General features: G+C 42.0%; 1 protein-coding gene across 4 annotated transcripts in view; it reads right to left on the bottom strand.

Annotated features, from left to right (window-relative positions):
- The window catches only part of SRFBP1 (serum response factor binding protein 1), a 1,736,845-nt gene that overhangs the window by 1,648,447 nt on the left and 70,395 nt on the right, over window positions 1-18,003 (bottom strand). Inside the window, exon 2 of one of the 4 annotated variants that reach the window (XM_044060736.1) lies at window positions 757-816. The exons of the other annotated variants lie outside the window; for them this stretch is intronic. The gene's annotated coding sequence lies outside the window, so the exon portion shown is untranslated. The remainder of the gene's footprint in view (window positions 1-756; window positions 817-18,003) is intronic. 4 annotated transcript variants of the gene reach the window in all.

Here is an 18,003-nt window from a genome sequence, read left to right as displayed (position 1 = left end):
AGTCTAAAGGAGATGTTAGCATGTCCAGTGCCATTTCAACTGTAGAAGTAGGCACCCATTTGTTCTAAAACCAAAGAAATGATGTATCTTGTGTTTATATTATTATTCCATGTTCCAATAAATAATCAAAGTTACAAGAAATAATCAAACTGACAGGCACAAGTACAACTTTGATTAGTGATTTAAAGCCTATATTTTTGAGATGGGACTAGGTATTGTTGTCATAACTGACAATGGTAAATTACACAAAAGGGAGGAATTCAGATTTGTTGGTAAGTGGGAATTCAGACAACTAGTGCTCAGTCTGTACTTCCTACAGTCTACTGGACAAATGTCAGCAGACTCTGGGTTAAGGCTATTAGATCTTAAGCTGTTTCCTGTAGCCTAGGGCTTGATTCTATCATCTTTCATTTAGCTACAGTGCGACTCTTTTTTAAGCAAGTTGCCTAACTTCTCAGATGGGGTCTGAAAAAAAGGTCCAAGTGGTCCAGTGCTCTAACTAGGTTATCAAATACAAATAAATAATACTCAGACAATGAAAAATCTCATAAGAACGAACAGTATCAAAAAATACGGCAACTGTCATCTCAAGTCTATAGAAAGAATGCCCCACTACTGAAATTCAGTCTCTCACAAGTTCATTGTCAAAACACCAAAAGCTTAGACAGCAAATTACCTACTTGTGACAGTAGAACAGAGCAGCAGGGTAGTATAAGTGGTGTCTGTAGAACACAAAGGTAAGGAAGATTCACTCACCCACCCCCGATACTGTGTGATCTCAAGAGTTTGCAGTCATAGAGGTGTGTGGGATTGTTCCTGCAAAACACACAATTACTTTGTTCAAAGAGTCCACTTTGCAATGATTTTATTAGACAGAAACAAGACTTCTAACAAAGTATGGTTCACTGAATTGTCACACATAACAGTATACACATACACTCAATACATATACACACACACACACACACACACACACACACACACACACTTTATAATGAGCATAGGTTCGGCAAACACAGAATGTCTAATAATAGTTGGCTGACTCCCATGTTGCCGAACCTACATGTCTGAGTCTCCGGTTCAGCGAATGCACTATGCATTTGCACATATGTGATCAACCTTAGGACTAGGGATCACAGTACAGTGCGGATCGGGAAATTTACCCTTTTCCCCAATGTAGTGCAATCTTGGAGTTGGAATACATAATCTACAGGGGATGTGGTGCTCACAGCCCCCCACGGTGGGGTGCAGGAGGGCTTGCCCCCCTGCAAAAATGGACACTTCAGTGTTGTGCAGTACGTACGTACTGCTGTAAACTGTAACTTCTGTTCTATGCTCAAAGGTACAGGGGAAGGAATATGTTGAATAATGCCAAATTCTAATACTAGGCATTAAAGTCAACATACTGGCTTTCTCTCTCTGCAGTTATCGGTGTTGTGATTTGCAAGAATGAACAGAATTTGTTCTGTCATTCATGATTTTGATAGTAATATATATATATACATAGTTTCACTTCATAATCTTGAAATGCTGAAATCTTAAATTTCAACATTCTGAGACCATGAAGCTGAAAATGCAGAATGCTGAAAGTGCATAAGAGCGAATTCGAATATCTCGAATCTGCACACATTTCCGGTACGTTACCTGAAGTGGTTGGCTGGCATGGTGTCTGGAACTGAAGGTGAGTGAGTGTATGTGTGTGTTTTTGTACATTGTATGTGTGTGTAAGGGTAGAGAGGTGTAAGTATGAGTATGAGTGTTGGATTTGTTGGTGTTTGTGTATGTGTGATGTGTATTACTGTGCGAGTGAGTGTAGAATGCCATGGTGTGATTTTTTTTTTTTTCCTGTTATGTGCGATCTCAGAGTTGGTATATATAAGTGGGTGGGTGCAGGGGGGCTTGCCCTCCTGCTTACATGTAGTGTAGGGTTGTGTGGTTTGTGTGCTGTGGGTAGAATGGTGTGTGTGTGGTGTATGGTGCATGTATGTTCGTGATTGTGGGTTTCGGGACTGTGAATGGTTCGGCTCCGTAGTTTCAAAATGCTGAAATTCGAGATTTCAGCAATTCGAGATAATGAAATGAAACTATATATATATATATATATATATATATATATATATATATATATATATATATATACACACACACACACACACACACACACACACACACATACACACATTATTATATATACATACACTATGTTTAGGTTTACTATCAAAATCCCTATCAAAATTCCAAATGCAGATGCTCTGCAAGCATGACATTGGATGGCAGATGGTCAACTGTCACGATGCCGACAGTCAGTAATTCATATCAGTGAATGGTACTGTGCATTCGCTGATATGAAGTCGATCTAAGGGCTAAAGATTATGGTACAGTGTGGATTGGGACATTCATGATTATGGTACAGTGTGGATTGGGACATTCATCCCTTTCCTCATTTGTAGTACAATCCTGGGGGGTGCAGACGGTCTTGCCCCCTGTGAAGATGCACTGAATTTATGCACTGTAATGTATTCTGTTCGACATTAACAGATTCTGTACTTGTCAGGTAATGGGAGTTGATGTTGTGAGCACACTATTTTCAATTTGAGCATTCTGTTCGTGTTTATGAGCAGGAATGCAATTGTTTTATGATATTTTGATAGTAAACCATATATTTATAGATAGATAGATTTTATATAGAACACACATACATATATATATATATATATATATATATATATATATAAATAAAATAAACATACATACATATATATCTGTGTATATACACATACATACACACACACACACACACACACACACACACACACACACACACACACACACACACACACACATTCTAATAAGGAAAGGGCACAGGGTAGAATCAACGATTGCAAAGTCATCCCCAGTGAAACAGTCAGCCCACAGCATAAACCACTGGTTGCCACAATCAGCTGTAAGCAGTGGTCAGAGAAGGCTCTAAGGACAATATAGGCTGAAGACCTGGAAGCTGACTGGAGAGAAAGCACAAGAGTTCAAATAGTTACTCAGGGCTCTAGCACCTCAGAAGATGTGGAAATAGATGGAGTTGCAGAATGGCAGCACCTCAAAACAGCATGTGTGAGGACTAAAGAACAGATGTGGCCAAGCCAGGTATGGAAATAAGGTATATAAGGAAAGCTGGTGGTGGAATGCAGAAGTCGAGGAAGTCATCAAACGAAAGAAGAAGTATAGGAAAAAGTGGGAGATAGAAAACACTGACCAGGCTAGGAAGGATTACTGGTTGGTTAACAAAGAAGCTAAGAAATGAGTTGCAGTAGCAAAGAACAGGTCATCAGAGGCACTCTACCTGTTTCTGGAAAGTGACTCAGTAGGTGGCACAAAGAAACTATATCAGGTTGCAAGGCAAAGACAGAAAGATAAGGAAGATAGTCAGACACCTTTCATAAGAGATGCCAGCAACAACCTGCTTACCAGTCTACAGGACATCAAAGGCAGATGGAAGGAGTATTTCCAGCAGCTTCTGGATGAAGAAAACCCCACAGAAGTGGTACTACCCCCAAAACAGCCTACAATGAGAGAAGAAGGAGCCCACCCTAGAAGAAGTAAGAATACCACAAAAGAAAATGAAGTGAGGGAAAGCAGAAGGCTCAGGTGAGGTCATGGCAGATATGATAAAGATGCTGCTGGGTGAGATAGGGAAGAAACGACTCCCAAGGGTACTCATAGCAGTGTGGAGAGAAGGGTGTACCCCAGATGACTGGAGAACAAGCATACTTATGCCAGTAAACAAGAACAAAAGGGACATCCACAACTGTGGGCAATACAGAGGCATCAAACTCCTGTCACACTGCATGAAAGTTCTGGACAGGGTGACTGATGAACGTATATGCATAGTAGTAGAATGCAAGATGGTAGATGAGCAATTCGGATTCAGATCAGGATGTAGCACAACCTACCCAATGTTTGCAGTGAGACAGATAGTTGAAAAGAAGCTAGAGATGAATAAAGTGTCCAAGTGGGCATTCTTCAACTTGGAGAAAGCATATGACAAGGTCCAAGAAAGCTGATTTGAGCAGTACTGTGTTGGTTCGAAGTCTCAAAAACATTGGTAGAAATAGTGCAAGCTATGTACAAGGACCCAATGACTCAAGTACGAACAGTGTTCAGACTCACAGAGGGATTCCCAATGGGTGTAGGTGTGCACCAGGGTTCAGCTCCGAGTCCACTGCTGTTCATACTGGTGATGGACTACATTAGCAAACAGGTCACGAGGGGACAGATCAAAAAAGCTACTGTATGCAGACGATGTGGCATTATAGGCAAACTCTGAGCAAGAACTTCAGCAAAGGATAGGGGGAATGGAGTACAACACTGTAGGCACGTGGGATGAAACTAAGCACAGATAAGACAATGGTAATGGCAGCAAACTGGGGAAACCAGAAGGAACTGGGAATTGGGATAGAAGGGAAGATAGTGGAACAGCTAAATAGCTTCAAGAATCTGGGAGGAGTGCCTGAGGAGAAGGGAAGTCTGAATGAAGAGGTCAAAGCTAGAATCAGAGGGGCTGCAGCCAAATGGCATAGAGTCTCAGGTGTAATGTATGACAGAAGAATGCCAAAGAAGCTAAAGAGTAAAGTGTACAAAACACTGGTGTAACCAGTACTACTGTATGGTACAGAAACCTGGTCAGTAAAGGCACAGCAGATGAGGAAGTTAGAGGTGATGGAAATGAAATGCCTGAGAAGGATGGTAGGATGCACACTGTGGGGCAGATGAAGAAATGAGGATGTAAGAGCAGAAGCCAAAGTAGCTCCAATTGCAGAGAAGATCAAAGAGAACAGATTATGGTGGTTCAGATACCTGTGCAGAAAAGGAGAAGACAATTTGGTGAAGAAGATTTGGGACAGACAGGAAGAAGGTAAGAGAAAAATCAAGATGTCCAGAAATGGAGTGTGTGAATGATCTGCGACAGTCAGGCATTAAGTACTGAAGAAGTCAGGAGTGTGGCACTGAATCGAGATACAGTTGACAGCATGATATCCTGACCCCGGGTAGAAAATGGGAAAAAGGGGGCTGATGATGATGGCAAACATATACACATAATCATAGATATACACACAAACATACATACAGAAATAAGCATATATATATATATATATATGCATTTTATATAATTTATCTAAATCATGTTGTGTCTGACTTCTCTGAATCTAAAAAACTAGTCAAAGCTTCAAACTACTGAAACAAAACAAAAAGTACCATTGCACCCAAAAGCTCCCTTATATATAAACTAGTTTTGCACAACCACAGAGAAAAGAGAAAAGCCCACAATGAGTGAATCACTATAGACACACAAACAGAAATAGCATCAGCAGTGATTCCAAGCACAAAACATGATCAAGGTTTTCACCACATGGAAATTAATCAGGCAGGGAGTGATTACTCTCAAGCTGCTCTCTTCCTTCTCAAGGAAAGGAGGGTGGCACTCTCCCTGTTGCCAGTAAAAGTTAGTAACACCAGCAGTACCAGGTAACCAACCCATTTGTATATACTTGTGAAGATTATGACATTAAATGTATTAGGAGAAACTCTTAGTACTAAAAAACACCCCATGTATGCTGTCCCCAGTGGATTCTTGACAGTATATCAAGTGCACAAAACCGTGTCAAGTAACAGTGGGGGAAAAACAACTCATGTTGCAATAAAATCAATGTTATTAAAAAAGAACAAGCAAGCAGGGAAAGTACAGTTTTGTACCTACCATAAATGTAGATGTTCGAGTGCTAATACAGCTGCAGTCATAACAGATGGGTTTTCCTGCCGTCAGGCGGGTCCTCGGTCGGCCGAATTCCAAAGTCTAGGTCCGGCGTCAGATGTCATCGCTTCTTCCCTGACGTCAGTGTGACAGGGGTATAAAAGAACCAGCCGACGCCATTTTCTTCAGTTTTTCTTGCCCCAGATGTCAGGTGCCCCCAGAAGGAAGGCAAAACATAAATTTATGTAATAATGCAATGCAATATAATCAAAAAACAGTACTTGCAAGCAAATACACCATAAAAGAATACCCCAATCAGGTTGTATGAGGAGGTGTTAGCCATTAGGCCTGTCCCAAGAGGGGAAGGAGGGAGGGAAACCTGGACTGCAGCTGTATTAGCATCTACATTTATGGTAGGTACAAAACTGTACTATGTTTATCGTGCATACAGCTGCAGTCATAACAGATGGGTAGAATCCCAAAGCTAAAAAAGAGGTGGTAGGCACTAAGAGGAACTAGGAGGAGCCAGGATGCCTTGCAAGACTGCAGTGGCAAAGCCCGCTCTAGATTTGGAGTATAATGGTAGGTGATAGTGCTTGGAGAAAGTATGTACAGAACTCCAAGTGGCTGCTTCCAAAATATCTTTGGTAGGAGCCCCCCTGAGGAAAGCTGTAGAGGTAGCTGTGGCCCTTGTGGAGTGAGATCTGATGCCTGTAGGTAAAGTCTTACCATGAAAAGAGTAACAAAAGTGTATGCAGTGGGCTATCCATTTTGAGATGGTCTGTTTGGAAATAGGCTTCCCTTGAGCACCTGTAGCATAGGACACAAAGAGTTGCTCTGATTTTCTGAAAGGCTTTGTTCTGTCCAAATAATAACGAAGCTGTCTGTGAATGTCCAAGGAATGTAGAAGTCTCTCCCCTTTGTTTTGTGGATTAGGGTAAAAGGTAGGTAAGTGGATAGCCTGATTCAAGGCTACCCTGGATACTACCTTTGGCATAAAAGAAGGGTTGGTTCGTAAGGAAACTCTGTCCTGATGGAAAATGATGAAAGGCTGCACAGCCATGAGGGCTTGTAGTTCCGAAACCCTGCGTGCTGAGGTGATAGCCAGAAGGAAGGCTGTTTTCCATGACAAATATTGCAGTTCTGTTGAAGCAGCAGGCTCAAAAGGAGGCAGGGTCAGTTTTTCTAGAATGAAACTGAGGTCCCAAGCAGGTACTGGTTGCTTCCTTGGGTTTTTTATATTCTTAGCCCCTCTGAGGAACTGTCTTAAGAGAGGGTGAGAGAATAAAGGAGGATCAGTGTTGTATTCTGCAGAAATGGCTGAGGCGTGGATTTTGATGGAGGAGAATGAAAGTCCATTGCTTAGCATCTCAGCTAGGTACTGTAATATTTGAGGTAGATTCAGTATTCCAGGATTCTGACCCTTTTTCTGATTCCAGGCACAAAACCGTTTCCATTTTGCGGAATAGGCTTTTCTAGTAGAAGGCCTTCTGGCCTCCGAAATGACATCCTGCACCTCCTTGGAGAGTAGGGTCTGTTGTGAATTTAAGGAATCCTCCATGCGGCTAGATTGAGTGTTTTCAGCTGACTGTGAAGAGTTGTGAAGTTGTGTTGAGTCAGTAGAAGAGGCATTAGAGGCAGGATCCACGGTGGGGAATGCGTCAGGCTCCTCAGGAGTGGGTACCAGTGTTGTTTTGGCCAGTCTGGAGCAATGAGAATCATCTTTGGTCTGTCTGCTCTGGCTTTTAATAGAACTTTGGGCAGCAGAGGAAGAGGTGGAAAGGCATAAACTGTCATTGTTGTCCAACTGAAAGAGAGTGTGTCCACTTTCCAGGCCTATGGATGAAAGGTCCTTGAGCAGAATTTTGTCAATTGGTAATTTCTGTGGGTGGCAAAGAGATCTATGTCTGGCCTTCCCCATGCTTGAATTATCTTTGTAAAAATTTGAGGATGCAACTTCCATTCATGTGGATCTGTCATATTTCTGCTTAGGTTGTCTGCCAGAGTGTTTTCCTTGCCTGGCAGGAACTGTGCTTGAAGTTGGATTTGTAATTCCAGAGCCATGTTCCAAAGAGACATGGCTAGCCTGCATAGGGGATATGAATGGGTTCCTCCCTGTTTGTTTATGTACCACATCACTGTGGTGTTGTCTGTCCTTATCAACAGCTGGCCTGGATGCAGTAGGTCTTTGAAAGCCATAATAGCATTTATTACTGCTAGCATTTCCTTTTGATTGATGTGTAGGTGCTTTTCTTTTTGGGACCATTTGCCCTGAATGCACCGATCTGTCATGTGCGCCCCCCAGGCGTAGTCCGAGGCGTCTGTTGTGATGACTTGATTTGCTTGAGGCTTGCAGAATGGGAGACCTATGTTTCTTTGGCATGCTTGAGCCCACCACAGAAATTCCTTTTGAAGACATGGAATCAGTGGTATAATTGTTTCCAAACTGTGGCTGTGTTGAGACCATAAGTTTTTTAGGTACCATTGAAGTTTCCTCATATGCAGCTTTGCACATGGGGATTAGCAGGATGCAAGATGCCATGAATCCCAGAGCCTGCAGGATTTTCCTTGCAGTCAGCCTGGTGAAGGTTGCCAGTTTTCTGAAGTATTGAGTTAGTTGCCCTTGTTTCTCTGGCGTGAGGTAGGCCATCTGGGTGTTTATATTCAAGCTGGCACCCAGGAAAATTGTTGTTTAAGAGGGTATTAGTCTCGATTTCTTTTTGTTGACTGTGTATCCCAGAGAATTCAACAACATTATTACAAACGCCAGGTGTTTCATAAGTATGTGTTTGCTGTCCGCTTGGATCAGGCAGTCGTCCAAATATGGGTATATCTGTATCCCTTGAAGTCTGCAGAAGGCAATTACTGATGCCAGGCATTTCGTGAACACTCTGGGCGCAGTAGATAAGCCAAAGGGCAATGCAGAGAATTGATAATGGGTTGAACCTGCAAGAAATCTGAGGTATCTTCTGCAATCTTGTCTGATTGGGACATGCAGGTATGCCTCCTTGAGGTCCAATGTTACCAGCCAACACTCCTTGCCCAGCATGGGAAGAAGCTGCTGTAATGTGAGCATCTTGAATTTTGGTACGAGTAAATATGTGTTTAGGATGGATAGGTCCAAAACAGGTCTCCAATCTTTGCCCTTCCTTGGTACCAGGAATAGTCTGGAATAAAAACCTTGACCCTGTTCTTGTGCAGGTACCTCTTGAATAGCTTTCATGTCCATGAGATCTGAAATGTGTTTTTGTGCCTCTGCCCTCTGATTGTGTGGCAGGTTTGGCATGCCTCTCATTTTTGGAAGGGTGTGAAAGTGGAATCTGTAGCCTCTGTCTATAATGTCCAGGATTTATTTGTCTTTTGTGACAATATGTCAATTTTTCGAAAATAATGCCAGTTTTCCGCCTAAAGGTGCTGCCAATTGAGCCTTGCTTGGCAAAGGGGAAAGTCATTGGTTCTGCTTTCTGAATGGCTGTGAACTATCCTCACCACCTCTTGGTGTAGGTGCTTGCCATTGTCTGCCTCTAAATGATCCTTGAGATTGCCCTCTACCCCTCGGGCGCCTGTATCTACCTCTTTGAGGTCTGTCCGTGGCTGGAAAGGACCAATTTTTTGAAGGCCAATTTCTACTGAAACGTGGAGGTTGTACCTGTAGGAAATCTTTCACTGTTTGCATTGATTTTGCCTTTTCCTCCATTTTCTTTAATACCTCCTCAGCTTTAACACCAAACAATACATCTTTTTGAAGAGGTGCATCTAGTAATTTAGCTTTGACATGATCTGGTAAGGTTTGCTCTTTGAGCCAAGCATGTCTACGTATGACTGATCCTGTAACAGCAGCTCTACATGAGGCCTCTAAAGCATCAAAACCACATTGCAAGGTATGTTTACCCACTTGCTCTGCACTATGCAACAAATCCTGCAACTCTTTCAAGTCTGGTTGTTCAGGTTGTGACATTTTGCTTTTCCACTGAGATAATAAAAACTGTTGATACTTTAACATATGGAACTGACAGTTTAATGCCCTCATGGTTAAGGTGGCCGAGGTGTATACCTTTTTCCACCACCTTTCTAAAGCTCTGGAATCTCTCTCTGAAGGTAATGGATTTTTGGCAGTGGAGGCCTTAATTCCCTTGGGACCCTGTAAAATAGTTTCTGAGTCAGCCGCATGGCTTTTGTATAGAAATTGGTGTGAATCAGGAACCCGGTTATACCTGTCAGGCTTGACTGGAGCTGGAGGTAAAGAATCTGGGTTAAGGCTGGCCTCTGAATACACATCATCTAGTATGTCTAAGACAGGAGGGATAGCCAGAGGCCTGTGCTGAGGGAGCAAGAGGAAATCCCTGAGCCTTTTCTTGGAGTCTGAGTAATCTTGGCTTTCCCAGTGGAAGTGTTCCCTCAAGGTATGCAAGGTTTCCCCAAAAGAGTAGTCCTCAGGGAGAGAGACAGAGGGAATGGACTCCTCTGCATCAGAATCTTCAAAAGGGGAGTATGATTGTTCCTGGTCTTCAGAATGTTCTGAAGTAATGGAGGCCTGGTCCGAGGAAGGGTATTCTTCCTCCACTCTGGGCCTTTTGTCCGAGGGGGGTTGAGAACCCCTGATAAGAGTAATCAAATCCTCAGCCATTTTGAGCATCTGCTTTTTAGGCATGGGGCCTTGAGAGGGTCCCTGTGGAGCTTGTCTTTTAGTATGCATGGCTGCTTTAGATTTAGTGAAAACCTTAATGGAAAAAGAAGAAGAAGGCCTGAAGACACCTTGAGAGGTGGCAGGCCTGTCTAAACTCTGAGTTTCCCCGCCAAGAGTGGCTTCGGTATCTGTAGTCGGAGTGTGGGCCGAAGAGCCTGCGACCTCGGGCACAGAAGACACCGCTAATGAAGTGTCATCGGTAGTCAGCGGCTGCGTAGGCGCCTCGCTGAGAACCGGAGCACCTGTAGTCAGCTTTAGCGTGGTGTCGGTAGAAGTCGCGGACCTCGTATGTCGGTCCTTATCTTTGCGTCTTTTACTCAAAACTGGAGTTGGAGTATCCAACGACATAATGTAATTAAACTTTTTGCCAAAATAGTGTTGGGCGAACTCCGCCCGACGCTTAATAGTGCGTCTGTTGAATGTAGCACAAAAACAACAGGCCGAGACGTCGTGGTCTGAGCCTAAGCAAGGAATGCAGAGGGAATGGAAATCCTTATGCGGTATTTGCTTCCCACATGAAATGCAATTATTAAATTTGTCTGACATCGGTCTGAGGCAAGAAAAGTTTCCCCAACGGGGTACTTAGCTTTCAAGAAGACTTCGGTTGAAAAATATTCGTAATCTCAGGAGCTGGCCGACCGGCACTTGCGAACTGCTTCTGCTTCGGGCACCGCGCGGCAAGAAAGACTGAAGAAAATGGCGTGGGCTGGTTCTTTATACCCCTGTCGCACTGACGTCAGGGAAGAAGCGACGACATCCGACGCCGGACCTAGACTTTGGAATTCGGCAGACCGAGGACCCACCTGACGGCAGGAAAACCCATCTGTTATGACTGCAGCTGTATGCACGATGAACATTAAGCCCCACCACCACCCTTTGTACCTCCCAAACCCCACAGCTTTAAACATACTGACCAAGGATGCAGCCAGAGAATTCCCTTCTCAGAAACTCACTGTTGCCCCAAGACACATGGTTTGTAAAGCAATGGTCATATATCTGAAAAAGCTGTCCCCTCCCTAAGCACTTAATAAATGTATTTTTCAGCTGTTCCCTCTGAAACTATTAAAATTAGACTAGCTATCCTCTCTGCAAATCAAGCAAGCAATATACCTGCTGTTGGTGGTATTCATTTAGAAAGTTGGCCTGAAAACACCATAATGATTTGAAGTAATACTCAAAAAAAAAAAAAAAAAAAAAAAAAAAAAAAAAAATATTTAGCAGAGTACAATGCCTGGCTGCCTACTTGACAGTAACTGCCAAATTCACTCATCTTCAGCAAAACTAAATGCCAGCAGCCACAAAGTTAGTACAGTAGCAGACTTTGAAGTTAGCACATACCCGAATCTTCTACCTTCATTTAAGATACATGATAAAGATACCTTAAAAAACTACATGTTCCATGAACAATGCGTCTGCCAATACAAAATGTTATCTGGATTCAACCAGTAGCTTGGATGTCAAAGTCTAGTTTGGCAAGCAACGAGCAGCCAAAACACAACTCTCCTCTCTCCATGACCAGGGGATGAAGGAGGGTTTTATCACTGTTAGTCAACCTTTCTGGAAAAGCCCAGATGTCCAGTGGGCTAATTGGAAAAAAATCTCCAGTTAAGTGATAACATGTGATGGAATTCATTTACTTCAAGAACCATACTCTGCACACTGGCAAGTCATAACAGAAAATACAAAAGGAAAACCCTCCATTCCCCATTTTGACTATAATAGTCATGGCACCTCTCACCCAGCTGCTGGGCCATCCTCCTATAAAAACGTACAGATGGGGGAATGAGGGTGTGAAACATTCAGCTGAGTTATCAAACCAGTTTGTGGGCTAATGACATACAAGCCCTGCAAATCATGCTGCCGTCAAAGATCTAACTAAACAGAGGGGCAATCTGGCAAGTCAGTAAGAAGCTGAGATCCCTCATAAAATCCTCCACAGCTAGTTATGAAAATAAAATCGCCACTGATTCTAAAGACAACCACAAAGCATTCTATAGCTATGTCAAGAATCTCAATGGCAACACTCAGATCTGCTCTGAGTTACAGCACAATGACACTAAATATACAGAACCAGCTGATACGGCCAACATCCTGGCAGATAGGTTCAGTGCTAACTTTGCCCCCCTCTCACCCCCTAAAGGGCCCATCTTTATACCGGAAGAATGCAAAGTTCCTGTAATCACAACTGCACAGGTAAAAACCTCACTCTCCAAAGCCAAGAACACAGCATCCATGGGACCAGACAACATCCCAGGCTGCCTTCTACACGAACTACAGAATGAACTGGCACCCCATCTAAGTACCATGTTCAATCACAGCCTCACCTCAGGCTTTGTGCCCATAGAATGGTGCACTGTGATAGTTATCCCCCTCCACAAAGGGGGGGCCACTACAGACCCCGGGAACTACCGCCCCATTAGCCTGACGAGCCTGGTCTGCAAGCCATGGAACGTATCATCATGGAACTCATAAACAAAGACGTTGGAGTTCTCCAAACTCTGGACCCCACACAGTTCGGGTTTGTAAAAGGCAGATCATGTCTCTTAAACCTGATAGACTTCTTTAAAGCAGTCACCAAAGCCATAGATGAGGGTAAGGTGGTTCACACAGCCTATCTAGATCTCGCCAAGGCTTTTGACACCATCCCCCACTCTTGAATTATAGATAAACTCACTAAACTAGGTATAAATCCCTCTGTCACAAGATGGGTTACCAACTGGCTTACTGACAGAACCCACACTGTGAAAATAGCAGACTCCAAATCAGACTTCAGACCAGTGACAAGTGGAGTACCACAGGGTTCAGTCCTGGGTCCTCTCCTGTTTGGTATCTACTTCTCTGAAGTACAGGCTAACACAGAATGTCTTTGGCTAACTAAATTCGCAGATGACTGCAAACTAGGAGCCATAATCGAAACTCCTAACGATGTGGACATCCTACAAAAGGGCCTCACTGAGACAGATGCCTGGTGTCAAAAAAAAAACATGGTCTCAAGCTCAATGCCAAGAAGTGCACGGTCATCCCCTTTGGTAAAAACTCTGTACCCATGAACTACCACATAGGCGGTAGTCTACTTAACACCGAAAGTGTGATAAGAGATCTTGGGACACAGGTGGATAGTAGTCTCTCCTTTGATAATCACATCGCCACAGTGGTCAGGAAATCCTTCTATGTGGCACACCTCATCACAAAAGGTTTCTCATCCAGAAAAAAAGAGGTCATTGTTGCCCTCTACTCATCACTCATTAGACCCATTATAGAGTACAACGCCCCTTTTGGTATGTACCTCACAAGACATCTACAGCCACTGGAAAGGCCGCAGAAATACCTCACAAAGAGGATTACTGGCCTCAAACAGATGCCCTACGCAGACCGACTCACAAAACTCCAGCTTTACTCCATCGCATATCGCCTACTCAGAGGCAATCTCTGCCTAACATACAAAGCTATGTCAAACCCAGAGCTGTTGGACATGATCCACTTAAAGAAATCCCAATCCCTCGGAGCTACACGCTCTAGGGACCTAAATCTTGTCATCACAATAAACAGAACATGCTGGAGGGATAGATTATTGTCCCAGTGACTTCCCATAATCTGGAACAGACTACCTATCTATTTCAAACAGAGCCCCTCATTAGCACTCTTCAAGAAAAATCTTGATGATTGGATGGGTAATAAGAAATTCACTCTGGGGATCAATTCTGTGGTTCTGCTTGACAGGGGCACAGGAAAACAATTTTCTTGGGTGGCGAAAGCCAGGGTACCATTTTGGCTAGGCTTGTATAGGCCCTAGTGCCAATAGCCTAGTACCTACCTATGAAGTCCAGTGGAATGGCAGGTAAAATGGCTGATTATGCTTAATTGATTGAAAAATCATTAGCACACACTAATAAAAATAAGTCTAATCTCTTATAAAATAAAACCTGATAAAGTCAACTGGTATTGACGAAAGCACTAAACCTTATTTGCAATAAATTTTATCTGAGGACTCTCAACATTAGTGCTCTTTCTTTGTTTTTCTAATCTTATAAAATGTTGGAGAAAGTTTCCAAATTCTTACATGTACAACAGATTAAAAAGAACTACATTAGCCCATTTGGCCTCTCTCAACAAAACCATTTGCTGTTTAGTAAAAGATGTTGCTGCTTACACCTTCTCTCTTGTCTCATTAACTAAGCAATGTTTACTACGGGTTGTGCATCTGTCCTTGAGTGAAACTCCGGTATGTACTAAACATATTTTTTTCATTTACAGGATTTATGAATGCCAAGTTTTTATTGTATTGTTCATTTGTTACATATAGCCTGTTTGCTGTGTCTGCTTATTGTAATCACAATTTTAAAATAAGTCATATGGAAAAAAAAGAGGGCTGATACTAGCCCAAAAAAAACAGAAACAAATCCATGGCTTGCAATACATTAAAAATAATAGAAAATATCTGGTATTCCGGCTTTTGATGTGTGATTGCAAGTCACATACACGAGAGAGATAGAGAGAGAGATTCCAGAAAAAAAAACAGCAGTATGTAGTTCTTTACTACATACAGTATAACTTAATTCTAACTATAAAGGCATAAAACTCTGCAACTAACTTCACTTTCACAGCTTGTAAGAAGGTGGCAAGTATATTTTGTTCGTATAACACCATCATGGTTCCTGTTCAAAACAAGTCAGTAGCAATTGCAAGACTATAACATTCTGCCAGATCATCATCAAAAACACCAGGCATGAGTTTTCATTTTTGAAATAGGTCTACAAATCTGACTCAGAAATCAAGAAGCTTAATTCCCTAGTTATGGAACAGAAAGAGGGATGCACAATGGAACAAAAAGATGACCCAACTCTTAGGATCCAGTCCAAGGTGCTAAACTTGTCAACGCAAAACTCTGTGATCCTAACTAATAGTTTAATGTAAAGAAACTCAAATGATACCCTTGAATGCTCTCAATACCACCAATGAAAAACACTTTAATAGCTGTACCAAAGGATAATGATAAAGAAAAATCTAGACATTCTCGTCAGAATTACAGACTACAAGGGGTCATGAGAGCAACACTTTTCCAGCTGCACAGCCTGTACTGTTTTATTTTACTTCAAGCAGCTCCATCTTGTGGCAAAATACAAGCAAAACAGCAAAAAAAATGAACTAATGCATATTCAGTTCACAACTCTAAATTTTCTTTCCTTAAGAATCAGGGTCAAAAGGAAAAAAGACCCAAAAGCACGCACATTTTAAATGTTACTTTTATTCAATTGGAAAGTTACTAAAATAAAAAAAAAATCTGCATCATCATTCATTTTCTGACACATATTAAGTATAAAATGCTGGTATTACTGACCGATTTTCTGGTAAATCAGTTGAGGACTGCAAAATTTTATGAGGGGACACGGTTAAAACATGAAGGACGATCAGTGATGCTCTACAAAATGAGAGTTAGATGACAGCTATGTTTCAGTTTACTGAAATTAAGTTATTTAATGTACAACAGCAGCACAAGCTGAGCTTGACCAAAATTTAGCCAGCAGTAAGTACATAAGCAGAACAACACGGTAACTCCACTTTCTTGAAGTGTTACATTCCATAGTAAGAAGCTCCTGACTAACTACATATATGTGTTTTGGAATAAATGTAACTTGCATCTCTAGCAGATGGACTTATTTTCATTTAAAAAGAACTGTAAAAATGCATATAGTGTTTAAAGAAAACTGTCCTACGATTACATAGTAACAAAATTAAAGGTATACAGGTCATTTTAACATGACAAAACTGATGATGCGACAGAGCACAAACTGGAAAATGACACCGTCTGCTTTAACCAAATAATAAAGTTGTGTAGTTAAAAACCATAGTAGTACCCATCTGAATGGTCAAGAGACAAACAATCTATCTTCCCAGTCTGAGCTAACCCAGAGGGCAGCCCCAGTTTCTGAAATTCATGACTCCATAGGGCAAAGGATGCAACAGCTGACTGCCTACCAACATTTCTTGTTCTTGTGGAATACAGAAGCAGCACTACTGAAATACATCTGGCAGAGGCTAGAGAGCTTAGCAAGTTTATTTACTGTAATGGGAAAGGGAACCAAGCAGGAAAAAGCTCAAGTTGAGCACACAAGCAAATATGTCTGCCACTCAGTGTACAGTATGTCCCAGTCCTTTGCTGCCTGACCTGTCGCCATCTCACTTAAGAATGAGGTATTTCCATCTCATGTAAAGAAGTTTTAGTCTCCCCAGTTCTTAAAAAAGCTGGTTTGGATTCAAATCACAATAATTAAATTGCCCTACTTTGTACATTACCTTTATTGGTAATATTCTTGACAGAGTGGTTTACCACCAACTAAAGTCTTACTTGAGCAACTGGAACATCTGTAACTAGTCTGGATTTAAAGCAAAACACATCACCAAGACAGCTCTTACTAGAGTTTTTTTTTTTTTTTTTTTTTTATAACAAGCTACTAGTAGTGAGAGACCACACAGTACCAATACTGAGTGGTAAAGATGATTTCATCGACATTGGAATTGGTGGACCATGATATTCTACTGGACCATTTAGAACATAGCATATCTGGTGTGGTCCTATAATGGTTTGCTTCCTATCAGAGGGTGGCATCAGGGATTAACTTCTTCCTCCTACCCCTTTTGTTTGTGGGGTTTCTTAGGGCTCCACAATTGACCCATTCTTCTTCACCACCTACACATTGCCACTAGGTGATGTTATCCAGTTGAGAGGTTTGCAAAAACACTGCAATACTGATGGTACACAGCTCTACCTCTCATTCCTTCAGGAGTTTGTGGCTGGCCACTTTTAAGTCATTTAACTCAGGATCTGGAACTCATCCACAATGGAATGGTCAGTAACAGGCTTAAACGTAACACCTCTTAGACTGTGGCCTCAATGGTCAATGTAACACTTAGTTTCTCTCATCCAACTTTTTCCCCAGACATTTTTTACTAGGAGACAAACTTTCATTTGTGTCCAAGGTGACCTTGGCATAACTAATGATGACAGACAAACATCAAGAACCACATTTTGGCAGTAAATGAGCTGTATTGCATTTGTGAAACATCATTCTGATCAAGCACCTTATTACAACCTGAGATTTTCCTACCAAAGAACTTCTTATACCTTGGACTCTTCCCATCTTGACTACTAAAATGCTTTGTATGTAGGTCTACCAGACTCTGAACTTGCCTGCTTGTAACTGGTACAAAACTCTTCAGCTCATTTACTAACTTGGGTTTCTAGCTGCCATTATATCACTCTGATTTTGCTGCCATTATATCACTCTGATTTTGCAGAGTTTGCACCACCTGCCAATCAAACAGTGGATTACTACAATCCTTGTCTTGGATTACCTAGCTCTTAATATTATTAGGCCACACTATTTCTGGGACTTCATGTCCAAGTATACACCTTGCCATACTCTAGCATGCAGGGTTTTCTATCTGTTCCATTATACAACCTGGAGTCCTCTGGTGGCCGATCATTTAATCATCAGGAGTCACTCCTGTGGAATCTGCTTCTCATCTCTCTTGGAACTTATCCACTTCAGCTGGTTTTTAAGAAAAGACT

This window comes from Protopterus annectens, chromosome 2.part0, assembly GCF_019279795.1.
Source record: "Protopterus annectens isolate FY-2018-M chromosome 2.part0, PAN1.0, whole genome shotgun sequence".
Lineage (NCBI taxonomy): Eukaryota > Metazoa > Chordata > Ceratodontiformes > Protopteridae > Protopterus > Protopterus annectens.
This window is presented reverse-complemented; position numbering and strand designations above follow the sequence as displayed.